The sequence below is a fragment of the Notolabrus celidotus genome, chromosome 4 (genome assembly GCF_009762535.1).
Source record: "Notolabrus celidotus isolate fNotCel1 chromosome 4, fNotCel1.pri, whole genome shotgun sequence".
NCBI classification, from domain to species: Eukaryota; Metazoa; Chordata; class Actinopteri; order Labriformes; family Labridae; genus Notolabrus; species Notolabrus celidotus.
The window spans coordinates 15,421,000-15,436,705 of record NC_048275.1 but is presented as its reverse complement, the minus strand read 5'-3'; the positions used below and the strand labels follow the sequence as shown (position 1 = coordinate 15,436,705).

Sequence of the window (15,706 nt, the reverse complement as noted above, 5' to 3'; positions counted from 1 at the left end):
TAGTGAAACACAGCAGATACATCACAGAAATGCAGTGTTATTCACTGTAATAAAAAGAATACACCAACCCTACACCACAGGCATTAAATTACATTGTACAAACTGTATTAGAATTGTCAACAAGTAATCCTGTGTGTAACTTCATTTTAATGATAGCTAGTCCTGTTTACAACTTTTTGGCAGCACATAAATGCAGCACAACACATAACTCTTTGCCAGCAGGTGGCTCTACTTACAATAACGGCCTTAAAGTATAACTTAGACCCATTTCTTTTTAATTCATCATCATTATCATTATTATAAATATTAAACTGTACAGGTTATCTTCATGGCACAGTGTATGTTGTTTTTAATAACCGTATGTGGCATCTTTCACCTGAAATGGAGCTCCTCAATCAATCAATCAATCAATCAATCAATCAAGCTTTATTTATATAGCACCTTTCATACAAATCAAATGCAACTCAAAGTGCTTTATAGCAATAGCAATAACAATTTTATTTATAAAGCACATTTCATTACCCGCAAGTTCAATGTGCTTTACATTGAGAATTAAAAACATGAAGACATTTTTCCAAATAGAATAAATAAAAACAGAACAACAATAGATGCACCCAACATACATCAGACTAGGCAAACAGACAAACAGCAAGTGTTGCTGCACATGCATCAAGTCGCAGTGCTTTACAGCAGTTATTGAAAAACAAGAAAGAAGCAGAAATAAAACAATGGCAAGACATAACAAGGGAAAATAATGATAATAATAATAATAATAATAATAATAATAATAATAATAATAGTAATAATAATAATAATAAAAATAATAAAAATAATAAAAAAATACAATTAAAATAACATAAAATAAAATAGAGACTAATGAGGACCACAAATAACATATGTGTAGCCTAGTCAAAGCGTCAAAATTAAGAATACAAATAGTTAAAATAAATAGATTTAAAAAGGGTAAGATAAGAGTTGAAAATAAAACTAAGGCTAAGAATATCAATAAAACTGAGTAGATAATAAAATGAATAAATGAATGAATAATGAATGAGACTATAGCTTTAAAAAATGCTAGCATACAGAAATATGTATCGTTGCCATTAAATAAGGCACCAAACATGCAAGTGTGACGCAGCAAAAGACCTTAAAAGTTGATAAGGTCAGTGTTAATTCGTAGTGTAAACCCCCCAGAGGAACACTGTGGGAATGTCACAGCTTAAAGCGTGTTATTCATGCAGGCTATTGAACAAACGTCACATGCGTAGCCTAAATGTCAGCCGTGAAAACTACCACAGGGGAGCAGAAAAGAAAAAACAAGAACAAACTGAGCCTTTCTACACATACCTCTGCCCGTTTACCGTCCAGTGATGCAGGAATGTGAAGGATGCTGAGTGTCCACCTGATACACTGCTCTGCGCCCGGGGGAGGGTCTCCTCTCTCTACTCCGGCTGCCATCACAGGATCCGCTCAGCTCGAGTGCATGCAGGGAGGGAGGCGGGCATCCTCAGAGAGATCTGCCAGGAACATGATCATCATCATCAGGGAAAGCTAAACGCATCATTCGGCTCCGGTTAGATGATTCGACAGCTTCTTGTGTTTTGTGTTACTCTCTAAAAAGGAGAAGAGGGGGAAACGTCGGTACCGAGCAGGAAAGACAGACACCGATATCATCAGCTGCTGCTACTGCGCCGTGTGAGGCGAGGTCACCGCAAAGTACCACGGTAAGATGCGGGGAAAACAACAGCACTGTAAAGGAGCCGGGCTACTTAGGCTATCCATCTGTGTATTTATGTGTAAACAGCGACTGATTTCTGTCTGTTATTCACCAACCCTTATAGTATAATCCCTCGCTGGCATTCTGTGTATCTCTGATGCGTAATTCCCTTATAATTAGATGTGCTGCGTTAATCTTAAAGCAGAAAATGCTAGGACAAATCTCCAGGGGAGGAGGAAAGGATGCGAAGATGCATCTACTCCATCTATGCAGCCATTCCTCAGCACAGAGCAGCATGGACCACATACAGTAAATATGGGTTAGTGGAGCAAATCCATACGCCCAGCGACCACTAGGATGCTCCATGTGATCGCTCCAGCTTCCACGTATAACCCCTTTTAAACATTGACTGTGCAGTGATCAGAGAAAATTGATGTTAAATCATGTTATTGGAACGCGGCATCTTCACCGGTCTAGACAGAAAACGCGAGGGGGCGAGTACACGGAGTGTTCATGTAGTAGACAGGCCTGTGGGCTGCATGCTAAACACTGGATGTTGCATGAGATTGCAATGATATAGCCTGTTTCCTGAGATAATTACATCATGACAGCTATTATTTGAATGATTTTGGCCGTCAAATAAAACAGACATCCTGAAAATATACACCCATTCCTGCAAAACCATTTGTCCCATTTCCAATGTGGCACTGATGGCAAATACCTACAGGAAAATGTAAAGCACATTCATGTTGATAGCATGTAATGTGCACATGAGGCAACACTTTGTCATAACTGCTTCAGAATAGGAAACCAGTGGAAAAAGCCATGTGTTCGTATATGAATTATAAATGTCCACATAACCTCATTCACAACAACACCACCTTCAAGCCCTAGTCTTGATGAAATGGCCCAATAAAATCTGCTGTTAATTATAGAATTACCTCAGACTCCACATCTGCGGTCTAAATATTGGACTGGATAACCCACATCTCTTTCTCCTTGGGAATACTTGGGCTATAGTTAGGCTCATGCTAATGCACAGACTCATTTTCTGATGAGGGCTCCAGGTGAGTAAGACACTGGCCTGTTTCCAATTGTTGGAGCTTAGCTGCAGATGTGACCCTGCTGAAAAATCCTGGCACATGAATGCAGGACACTGATATGACAACAGCTCGGATAGAAAAACATGAGTCACTGTGAGTCAACGTGATCCACTTCCCTTGGTTACAATGATATCCATCTGCTTGGGGAATAATTCAGAGGTTGCCATAGATGCTCAATCAGCTGACAGTCATAAAAGTTAACTTAGAGCTTCCTTGGTGTCACCAGTATGAAACCTGTTTTTTGGTACTTCTTTAAAGTAAGACTGAAGAGATTTGATGTATATCATCTTAATTGTAACACAGGCATTCTCCACCACAGAGTTTTGTGACACCTCACCAAAGACACAGCCAGTGTGAATGCACTGTCATGTATTTGTTCTATAGATATTTTCTTCATTAATAAAGCTGCTTTTGATAGTTTTTCCCTCTAATTTAAACTGGGAAAGCAAGTCTTTTATCCACACTGATTTATAATTGAACATTTTGTCATCTTGATTACACTACTACATCCTGTCTGGCACATTCAGTGTCCCTCTGTGTGCAAACCAGAGGTTAATTTAGCTGGATACATTTTTCAGAAGGTGCCTGGGTAATTACTTTTTCATGATTCACTGATCTTAACTGTAACTTTTGTCGCTTTTGTCGTCTTTGTGAGTTATCCGTTGCCGTTTCTGCTGCAATGGCTCATAATTGTGCTGCAGTCTGCAGTGTTGATTATGACAGAGTGCGTAGGATGGAAATTACTTTATTCATCATGCATCTGGATGTAGGCCAGGAGATTTCTGCTCTGTTTTCATCCTCAGATACAATGCAGTTTCACCTTCACAACCCATTTTAAAGTTACTAGTACAAATTGCACCCCTGACTTATGTCAAGCTGTCTTTTTGAAATCAGATATCATGAATAAGTAGCACCGTTTTGAAACTTCCTTGCTTGCCATGCTCACTTGCTAGGTCAGGGTTTCATTAGTAAACCACGACTCGTGGTGTAACTTGCTCTGAGGAGAGGAAGTGCTCAAGTTCTCTGATGTTGAGGGAAGATACAGACTTTTCATTTTAATGAGAGCTGCAGCAGATAATCTCAAGAAGCTGTTTCAGTAAACACTGTCAGTGGAGGAGACAGGAAGCAGCAAACAAACAGGTCAGACTAAAACAACAGAAGGGTGTAATCTGTGCACAGAACAATGTGTTTGAGCATGTTACTATACCAATACTGGTACTTAAAGTTGCATATTCTCCAAAACCAAGCACCTACAAGCTATCAGAATGATAAAATATGTGTAAACATCATGATAATTGATCAGTTACACACCGCTGACTCTCAACTGATCTGATATTATTTTGTATCACTATTGTATTATGTATTATATCATTATTATTTGGGCTTACTGAGATTAAAAACATTGGAAAAAGATAATACATCTAGAGAATAAGGTCTGTTTTGTTATCTCATTTGACAGTCAGTCATAACTAAAACAAATTTAAATGAATTAATTAATCAGCAAATAAATAATCATTGGGGAGCAGCAAAGAAGAAGCTATCTTTTCTGGGACCAACAAAATATGGTACTGCTGCAGTGCATAGACAGATTAAATCACATATAGAGATTCCTGCATTCAAGGTGGTATCAGAAGTATTATGTATAGTGAGCGGTTTGTTGGTGCATTGATTGTAACTCTAACAGGGTGAGCAGGATCCTGACGCAAATTCTCGCCCCTAAGGAGTTGATAAATCAATAGTTTTACTCTGAACACTGATCAGAAATGATTTTATGAAATGTTTAAGAGATGGCCACCATTGAAAAGACTTTGAAAACTGAGTGAAAAGTGAAAGTTTTTTTTAACTTTTATTCAGAAATGTCGATTGAACGTTTATGCTCAGGTCAGATTTCAACTGGAGATGTGCTTCTGTCACAAGATTCATCACACATTCACACTCATGTATTTATGGCAATCTTCAAGTGGTTTCCTGTATATGTACTGCAACTGAAATGGTTGGATTACAACGCATCACAGTCACCAACAAATCTTATAAAGGACAAAAATAAGGATCACCCAATTCACTGCATGACAGTCTGCAGCTCACTGCCTTTAGCTTAGTGCTAACTAGGTGGTAACAGCTAACTCTGTAGCCTTCTTAAAGTGGGCTAACATTGCTGTAAACTAATGAACTAAACTATTTCATTGAACTATAAACAAGGTAAACAGGATGACATGAATCTGCACTGCTTCTGATCAAGCTGTTCTGCTTTTCATATATCAGTCCAGAAACACGGCTATATTCCACACCATGTTCTGTTAACTCTCCTGTTATTTTGCGGGTCAAATTGACCCTTTTTCAAGTCTATTTTAGGCAATATATGCCTTCCAAATCAGCTAAATGCAGCATAAAAATGTGGGCAGCATGTAACAGAAGAGGTGTTGTGTTAATTTATTTACATCACTTCAAAAAAAAGAAAAATCAAAATTTAAAATAAAATAAACAAAAATCTATGACATGTAGAACTATTGTATTTATATTTATGTCTTTCCAATGTACATTAAAAAAAGAATGAAATTTGAATGAAAAACGAGTGAGTTATCCTCATTGAACCATGATCTGTGAGAATTAAAGAACACCAATGGACCAAATCTTGATTTAAATGGTTAGTAATTGAGTTAAAAAATTCCATTAAAAAGAAATGTGTATTGGGATTTTTTGGGGTTCTGACACTTTTGGATAATTGAATATGCCCCAGGTCAAATTGACCCAGGAACATTACTGCTGTTCCAGAGAAACAAATATAACAGGAGGGTTAAGTGTTTCCTTCATGTGCCATTTTCAATTTTTTTAGATTTCTCTATCCAAAAATCCAGATTGTTGTCTTGAACCTCTCCTGCCTTTTTGGCTGGTTGATGTGAAGTTGGTCTGCAGGAGTCTGTTATTAGAGCCGTTAGCAATGGTGCACTGTCGAGAAATAACAGGCTGTTGCTGTGGAGTAATGATCAATCAGAATCAAGTATTTAACACAGCTATGTCATGATGAATGTGTAAATGTCACATTATCTGAGGACTTCTTGAGCACTGTTAGCTTGGTTCTGTCCCTAACCCACTCTTACTGGACTCAAAAGAAACAGACTCATCCCCCTGGTTGAGCTGCAGTAAAGTGAGAGCTGGAGCTGTAATTGCAGAGATTATTATCTCTTGTCCCTGGTTTCACCTTTACTGTGGCCCAGAAGTGTCATTTTCAGAGTCCTCAAACTTGAGGCTGGAGATTACTCTGCTCATCTTCTGATATGAAGGCGTTAAAATAATATTCCTCAGCTATTTCTCTCGGCGATGGGCACTTATTTCACGGCATGAAGGCTCTGACACGCTCAGTAGAGCGGTCAGTGTGGGTTCAGGACTCGTGTGGGTACTGAGTTAGCCTATATGAACTCTCAAAGTGAACACGAAAAAAGTCCCTTTCATTGATTCAACAAAAGAAGGAAGAACTGCTTCATCTTTTTCAACAAGGAGAGTCTTCATCTTCTGCTTTAAAAAGCAACACTTTGTCTTGTTGTCAAGTCAGTTTCTCTGCAGGATACCCCACAGATCAAACAGAGTCAAAACAAATAGATACCCAGCATAAATCAGATTTGACTTACATAATGCAGCCTCGGTTTGCTCACCTCATAAAGCATCATGAATGGAGGTTCCACTGCATGCATCTGTGTTAGTAGTTCATCCATTACATATGAAACAGCAGATTTGTCATCTCGGGAAAGCCTGTGCCACTCTGGGATAGATGCCATCAATATTGAATAAATGGATCAGGAAGCGAGCACATGAATAGCACGAATAGCTAGCTTTAGCTTCATTTGAGTCATTAATTATGAAGGGTGTTTGAATGGCATTGATTTGGACAAGGATTTGAAATATTATTTAAAAAGAAGGATAGAACTTAATCTCATATACTTTGCTACAGTAATAAGTGTTGTCTGTTGTCCTATGAATTAGTGATTGAGGCACTGGGTGATGACTGCACTCTCATAAAACTTTAATGGCCTGCATGTTTCTCCTCTTAGTCAATGACCAGAGCGGCACAGAAAGGAAGTGCTTGTGCCTGCAGTATTCGTGTGTCGTGAGCATGTCTCTGTCTTCTTCAGGCTGAATGTGCAGAGCTGAGAGGAGTGTGTGAAAAGATAAAGATGGTTTTGTAAAAGTTTCCCACAATACTTTTTAGGTGATTAAGATGTGGTTTGAAAATGAATGGATATGTATAAATATTTCATACCTATTATCATTTAGCTCCGGCTTTGTTTGCATTCATAAAAGTAAGACCAGGATTTTAAAAAGCCCATCCTAGTTCTCTAGAGCGTGTTTTAACTTCAATATAGCATGCTAACTTTATTATCCATTATTAATGTCTTTGAATCTCTGCTTTGTAACTAACTTTTCTTAAACCCACTGAATAACATTCAGCTGTAAGTTGAGCTGAAATGTGCTCAGATCCTGAGAACAGAGCTCTTCCTGTGACTCATCATTGATTGACAGAACTAGTAACACGATTAGCATTTGCAGGCCGGAAGTCAGAGGTCACATGAACTGTGTTGCATTTTTTTTTTTTTCTCAGCATGACCTTTTGTATGTCATCTGTATGTTTCCCAAGCTCCACATTAAGACAGACATACAGCAGGGTGAGACGTTACTCTGCTGTGGAACAATATATTTGCTCTTACCATAAGGAACACCTCATAAATCTACATGTCAAATAACAGAGCATTACACAGCCAGTGAAACCAGCTGTATATTGTTTTCTGTGGTTCAGGGGTAGCCCAGCCTGAGAAAATTACAGAAATTACATCATTTGAGTCATCTTTGCTTGGGTGTGGAGTTTTAAACACATGGGCGTCATCCTGCCAGGGACTTTCTATGAAAGGGTTACATTACCGTAGGTGCTTTTGGACCTTAACCCACTCCAGGGACTCAAAAACAGAACAAAAGCACTTCACACATGAAGTCCTGACACTTTTTAGATAACCTCAGGACACTCTGTTCAAGAACTTGGAGTTCACACATTACACCTCACAGCTGTAGATTTTGTCTGATGGACCTTCTCTAACAACTTGGTGTGCTCTGTTTGGTTTAAGTGAGAGGGGCTGGCTGGGTAATGCATGCACAGGGAGAGGAGGAGGTGACTGTTTTGCTACATCATGTCTAAGGGTGTTTCCCTTATACTGACTGAACAGTAGAAAATATGATACTGACAAATGAGGCAAGCAGTAAAGAGTGTTTAGAGAAACACCTCTCGACATGGACATCAACATCGCCCCGCCCACTTCCTCACAGAGAATTTTCCTGACTATTACCCACTGCATTCTCACATCGGCTTACCCTGACTTCTTGGGGAAATGTCTTAAGAGGCTGGCAGGAAAATCTGCGTAAAGTCAGGGTGAAAATTCAGCCGGTTTTGTCCACACATGTATCCACCGACATCATTTTCAGAATTTCAGAGTTTTGTGCATGTGTGAAAGGGGCTTGTGTCGGCAGCTGCTGCACTGAATAATAATAATAATACATTTTATTTAAAAGCGCCTTTCTTAACACTCAAGGCTACTTTACAGAGGGATTAAAACACAATAAATAAGATAACACGATAAAATAAATAAAAACAACAACCAAAGTAACACCAAGTGAAAAAAGAAGCAGTGAAAATTAAACAGAGAATGCGGATTGGAACAGATGGGTTTTGAGTTTTGATTTGAAGAGGGGTAGAGTCAATATTTCTGATGTCTGGTGGGAGTGAGTTCGAGAGTTGGGGAGCAGAGCGACTGAAAGCTCTGCTCCCCATGGTGCTGAGATGGGCCGAGGGCATAGAGAGGTGGAGGGAGGAGGAAGACCCGAGGGAGCGAGAGGGATTCCTACAACACGTGCAATGATAGTGAAGATGTATGATCGAACACAAATGACAAGAGATACTATTGCTAAATATTATTAGCCTTGATGAAGACCTGAGTTGGCTGTTTTTAAGATATTTTGCCTTGTACAATAAAAGCAGTTTAATTCTACACCAGTACTACAGTGTGCCTGATTACGTCTTTTGAAGGACATTTTTTGACTGAGTTTCCTTTGGTAGTCTTGCATCCACTGGGATGTTTTTTGTCACAGTGCTATATAATTTATTCAATCAGGAGAGACTTCATTATGAGAATAATTCTTATTTTACAAGTTTAGAAAATCTGAGAAATGTGCAGTTTCTATTGTGGTTAGACTCCATCGTGTTGTCTTCATGTACTCGAAGAAGTAGTGAGGTCGAGAGCAGAATAGGATTACCCCCCTGTGGAGTCTTGACACTGGTCGTGGGTGGTGGTGAAGGAAGTATGCAGGATGAGCTGAAGAGCTGGACGCTGATGAGATGAATTGGCAGTGACCAGGGTGGAGGAGGGCTGTAGAGTGTGCAATACATGGAGGTCACCCATTCGTTTTTGAAGTAGAGTTTGGCAGCCTATCGTTGCCAGTCGCAATATAGGAAATGTTGACTCAGTCTAACTTTCGGGCGATCTAGCATGGGGCAAAGAGGTGGAGTTGAGGTGAGCCTTTAGCCTCCTTGCTAACAAATACTGTGTGCCAACCTGTCAGTCAAGTCAGCTACAAGCAAAACTTGTAAGATTAAATATCTTTAAAAATGATGTGTTATAAAGAAATTCACCCCCCGTACAGTGTGTGCTGATAGAGAAATGAGCTATTCAGACCGAAACCATTTTTTGGAAACAGTCAGTAAACATGTTTATTTTTGCTTTAAAGATGAGCCTTTTAGAATGAGTGTGTATGTGGTTTCCTGTGCCCTTGAGGAAGTGCAGTTTTTATCACTTCTGCATCGGCTTCATTTCTCAAGACTGGTTGGCGCTTGGTTGTAACGCTTAAACTGAAACCCAGACAGAAAGCAGAACAGAGGAGAACAGATTTAGATTTTTGGCAGCGGCAGGATGATTGGTCAATTAAGGTTAAGGCTGAATCTGGTTAGTTTAGAACTTGAAAGAGTAAATACTTATGAGTTAATCACCAGAAGGAACGAGATAGGGAGAGGGATTGATGTGGATGAGTAGTGACTTCTGAATGAATCAATTGGAAACAGTGTTCCTGCTTGAAGTTATGCTTAGCTTCATTTAGATGACAAATGGGGAAAATGTATGACTAATGTAAGAATGTAGAGACTCTTTTGTGCTTTGGTTTGTATCAGAAAAGAAAGATACTATATAGAAATATAAGAATGTAGTCCATATCTTTAGAATGATCTTAATCATAGCACATTAAAACACTGATAAGGGTGTAGAAACAAGCCTTTAGGAGTCTATGAACCAGTATAAAAAGTCCAGTTTCTTGTGTTTGTTCCATTCTAGACTGTTTTATGGTGCAAAGCTGCCACTTAGCAATAGTAACACATCAACATTTTAATAATTTGCCAATGTGTCTGGCATATGGAAAATTTTTCAGTGTCCCCTATTCTAAAAGCTGGCCCCTCTTTTTGACAACAGAAAAGTTCTGTTTTCAGTCCCATTACAGAAGTGCAAGACTAAACCACATCTTAAAGCTGCATTTCTGTAGAGTCTTTTAACCAGGTTTACAGTTCTGGGGTTAAAGGGGGTGCTTTTAATGGCAAACATGTTTATGTTCAGATGCCAGAGACTTTGCATCATTTGGAAAAGTTGAGCAGAGCTCGTACAGCACTGCAGGGAGGGAGAGGTGTTTTCCATACCTTGTTCATTCATTCTCCTCAGACTGAGTGGGCACGTCCAGATGGGTCTAAGTGACTGACTCACCTCTTCTTCTCTGCTTTCTGCTCGGCTACGTCACATTGGCCAAATGTTAACAATATGGCTTTGTGTGTCACACCTGTGGGCAGCTGGACTCTGGGAGAGTAGGAGTCAGGGAGGCAGTGGAGGCATGCTTTTTTTTCAAAGAGTCAGACAAGGCGATAGATTAACATCACAATAAAGTCTTTGTGTAAATACTGAAGAATTCGTTCCTAAACACTTCATCAAATGGTATTCTTGTACGGTTATGTTCGGGGATACATTCAGGGCTGTGTTTAATTAAAACACTCTGTTAGTAAATGCCATTCTTCTGTTTACTTTCATTAGATTTGAAGGTAATTATTACCGTCACATTGTTGGGAACAAGAGGCAAATGTGTGCAAACTTCTCATGTGTGCAAAAACTGATTTCGAGACTAATTTATGGGCAATTAGTTTTGCATGGTTGAAGATACATAGCTTGTTAATTTTATTTGTTTTGCACCAGTGAGCTCTGTAAGTTGATACAGAGGGGGCTCTTTGTAGAGGGGAGCTTTAAACAGTACACAAACATTCAGCATGTACAGTAAAGATCCAGTTCCACGTCAACAAACTCTTACCCAGTTAATTAAATGCAGTGCATAGTCACTCAGACATATTGTGCACAGATGCAGACTCCCACTCATTCCTCCTCTCTTTGTGTATTCATGCATTTCAGGGATTCATTTTTAGTCAGCCTAACATTGAGTCACAGAAAATCTGCCTCTTTTACTGTTACAAATATAAAATGTTGAGCAGCTTTTGTTGATCTTTTATACATTTCTAACTCTTTCTTTATTCCCCAGGTTTCCAACATCCCCTGTGCCTTGATTCCGCTGTGAAGCTCTGCGACCTCAAGCATAAAAAAGGCATCTTTGTCAACTCTTCATCCAGTATCTTTATCGCTACTTTGGAGAGAATGTGAGCAGGAGATACCCTGAGGGTCGAAGAAGCCCTAATAAGTCAAACCAAGAGAGTAACTGGGATCACATGACTGCTATGGACTGAGGGGTCAACTGATACCAGATCACACTGGTCTTGCTTGGAAGTGTAAGTCTATTATCTACCCCTCTGACCGCACACAAGGTCAATTCTCTGTCAGGGAATCATTTGAAATTCAATCCATTAAAGGGAAATGACACAATATTTACTCGGGATCTGAGGGGCTCAGTGTTAGCTTGGTCTTTACCTGCAGAAGGAGTGTTGTGTGAACCAGCTCTTTCCGCCTCCATGCCTATGCTCCATGCATGTCTCATTTTCATTGATGATTTTTGGTGTGCGTGACAAAGACACAACCGGGGGACAGGTCTGTTTACTACTCACCGTAAAATGCTCCACGTCTAAAGCTTGAATTAATCCAGTTTGGTGAAACATCAGACACATTTAGTAAGTTTGGATCAACTCCTTGTCATCAAATATGTAGATGCATTTCAAAGTAGTGATGGGAAGTTCGGCTCTTTTCAGAGAGCCGGCTCTTTTGACTCGGCTCCCAAAGAAGAGCTGGCTCTTTCGACTCCCGAACGGCTCTTAATTTAGGATCTTTTGTAGCTGTATGTTTTACCTTAACTTTGCAAAAACTAATGGTTTGTCTGTTGAAAACCCTTTTACGTACAGTGTTTTTATGAGAGGCATTATAATTGCCCAATTTTGTGCATTTATTCTGTTACAAAACCACTCTTACTTTTGTTTAGTGTTTTAATCAAACTTTTTTATTGTACAATTTAACAAAAAACTGCAAACATATCCACAGAACAGAACCAGAACCAAAGTCAAGCAATCAGAACCAGAACCAACTCAAGCAAACATAACCACAACCAAACTTAAGCAAACAGAACCACAACCAGAACCAAACTCAAGCAAACAGAACCACAACCAAACTTAAGCAAACAGAACCAGCACCAATCTCAAGCAAACAGAACCAGAACCAAACTCAAGCAAACAGAACCAGAACCAAACTCAAGCAAACAGAACCAGAACCAAACTTAAGCAAACAGAACCAGAACCAAACTCAAGCAAACAGAACCAGAACCAAACTCAAGCAAACAAAACCAGCACCATGACCAGAACCAAACTCAAGCAAACAGAATCAGAACCAAAACCAACTCAAGCAAACAGAAATAGAACCAAACTCAAGCAAACAGAACCAGAACCATGACCAGAACCAAACTCAAGCAAACAGAATCAGAACCAGAACCAACTCAAGCAAACAGAACCGGAACCAAACTCAAGCAAACAGAACCAGAACCTAACTCAAGCAAACAGAACCAGAACCAGAACCAGAACCAACTCAAGCAAACAGAACCGGAACCAAACTCAAGCAAACAGAACCAGAACTAAACTCAAGCAAACAGAACCAGAACAAAGTCAAGCAAACAGAACCAGAACCAAACTCAAGCAAACAGAACCAGAACCAAAGTCAAGCAAACAGAACCAGAACCAAACTCAAGCAAACAGAACCAGAACCAAACTCAAGCAAACAGAACCAGAACCAATCTCAAGTAAACAGAACCAGAACCAAACTGGAGCAAACATTATTAATGTCCTCAGTGCAGCTTGGCATTGAGAAAAATCAGATGCCTCATCTTCGATGGGCTGATCCGATTTCTCCTCTCAGTGAGTATTTGCCCTGTCTTCAAGAAGACTCTCTCGGAAGGAACAGGTGTAGCCAGGGTACACAGACTCCCCTCCATCACCTGTGTCCTATATCCTCATACTTTTTAGCAGGGACAGGCTAAATCATTTAACTTCAGATATTACACAAACATGTTTTATTTATTGTTCTCTGTTTGAGTAATATCACTTGATCAAGCCTTTTCTAACATTCAATACTACAAAATAAGTAATAAAAGTATGTATGATTCGTGCTGATATCGGATCGGATAGATATCGGTATCGGCCAAAACTCAAGGCTGCAATATCGGTATCGTATCGGAAGTCAAAAAGTTGTACACCCCTAACATTTACTGTATCTCCTCTTTAGACAGATTTTAAATTCCTCTCCTGTATGATTCCTTTGAGTATGCACACAACACAGTCCAGGATAAAGGAGCTAGAAGATGAGACAAAGATACAGCACCCTTTCCAATGTTGTGCATCATATGTTTTTGATAAGGGTTGTTGAAATATGATGTTTGACAGATGTATTTGTCTCGTTGAAAGCCTCCATCTTATCTGAAATACGGCAAACTCCATTTGAAGAAATAGCAGCGAGTTACAGGACCATACAGCTTCATCTTTTTTACTGCCTCTGTGTACTGAGGATGTCTACCATTATAGCTGTTATCTCTGAACCCAGAATCTAGACATTTATCTCCTGCAGCTCCTCTCCACTCCTCTCCACTCCTCTCCCCCTCATTTCTCATCTCATCTCCTCCCTCATCTCTCCCCTCTTCTCTCTGCTGCCACACTTTACTGACATGTGTTTGTGCTCTCGTTCTATCCTTTTCCCTGGCACTTGAGAAGTGGAAGTGGTGGCTGTCTCTGGTTTTCTGGTTTCTTTTTTTGTGTTGTTCTGCCTTTGTTCTTCCTCTCCTTGGAAACACAAAGGAAAGGTTTCTTTATCTTTTTGTCCGCAACACATGCCGTCCTCTATCTGCCAAACAAAATGTGGATCTGTCTTTGAGGCTGTATTGATCTGCGAAGAAACTGAGACATGATTGGATACAGCTATCTATTTGATATATGTTGTTGTTTGAGAAACCCCTATAACCAGAACATTCTTTACCTTTGTTATAAGTCCAATTACTAGCCTGCGGTACAAATGCTATCCATTTTAGTCCGTGTTCTCTTTTTCTCACTCGTGTTTGGAAATTAGACGTCATGCATCCTGGCAATATGGCTCCCATTGTTACAATCAGAAACTACAGTTCAGTAAGCATTATGGGGGGGGGGGGGGGGGGAAATATCTGTGAATGTCTTCCACTGAGTGTCACTGGTGGAGCATGTTGAATAATTGATGTCATGCATTTTTTATACCAATGGTCATTTCTTTTGCTCTGAGCCTGGAGAAAGGTCAAGCATGTGCGGCCTTATTTTTGTCCTGACCATGTGTCATATCCCAGCACCTATTGTGGTTAATACCAATCAACCACTGTGTGCTACACACTGGTTAATGATTTTAAAAGTCTTGTGCAAGTTAATAGGGGTGAGGATCGAAATCTGATCCTATTAGTGACTAGGTCCGCATTTTGCAAAACCCCCAAATCAATAATGTTTGAGCTCATTAATTCTGCTCTTGTGGGTCCTATGATGTAGCGCAATAACTACAAAACTACAGAAACTAAAAGAAGAACCTAGTTGTCTCAAGGATGACTGAATGTGCAAAGAGGTTTACATTTTGGCTACATTTTGCCATATGAAGGAGGAAGTGTTGCAATTTATATTGCAAGATCATTTCTTTCAAGGGGGAAACACAACCTCTATGGTCAAGCACATCAGTGTTGTCCATTAACCAAAGTGCAGTACATGTGACTGTCATTAGGTTGGAAAACGTGCTCAACTTGGGACAGTCATTCTCCTCTTCCACTCAAAGCACCTCTGGTAGGCGCACCCAAACTTTATAGCAAGAACACTTGGTTAAAAAAAGTAATCAAAGGTTGAAAGCTGTGCTAAATTCACCTCTGGGACTCCCTCCCACCAGACATCCGTAACATCAACTCTCTTACCATTTTTAAATCCCATCTCAAGACACATCTTTTTAAACTGTCTTATTCACTCTGATTACACCTCTTCACTGCACTGTATCTGATCCTGTTAATTTTATTTGATTTTATTGATTGCACTGTATCATGCCTTGTTGATTTTATCAGCTTAATTTCCTTTTTTTTTTCCCTGCACTGTACAGGGAACTCGGGTGCTGAGAAAGGCGCCTTTTAAATAAAATGCATTATTATTATTATTATTATTATTATTATTATTATTATTATTATTATTATTATTATTATTATTATTAAATTAAGAAGGATTCAAATTTGATAGCCAACTGAAAAGGTGACGGAAGGTTGTGATGTGCTCCAGTTGGGTCAGCAAAATTACTTTAAGGCAAAGGTAATAAAAAAAAATTTCAACAAAGGCAACGCCGGCTCTGTTAAAAAA

The 15,706-nt window shown here is 39.4% G+C and overlaps 1 protein-coding gene across 1 annotated transcript in view; it reads left to right on the top strand.

The window, feature by feature from the left end:
- Positions 1 to 1,089: 1,089 nt before the first annotated feature.
- Positions 1,090 to 15,706, top strand: part of LOC117812066 (receptor-type tyrosine-protein phosphatase epsilon-like) — a 33,092-nt gene continuing 18,475 nt past the window's right edge. The window contains exons 1-2 of the mRNA XM_034682652.1: positions 1,090 to 1,724; positions 11,419 to 11,662. The gene's annotated coding sequence lies outside the window, so the exon portion shown is untranslated. The remainder of the gene's footprint in view (positions 1,725 to 11,418; positions 11,663 to 15,706) is intronic.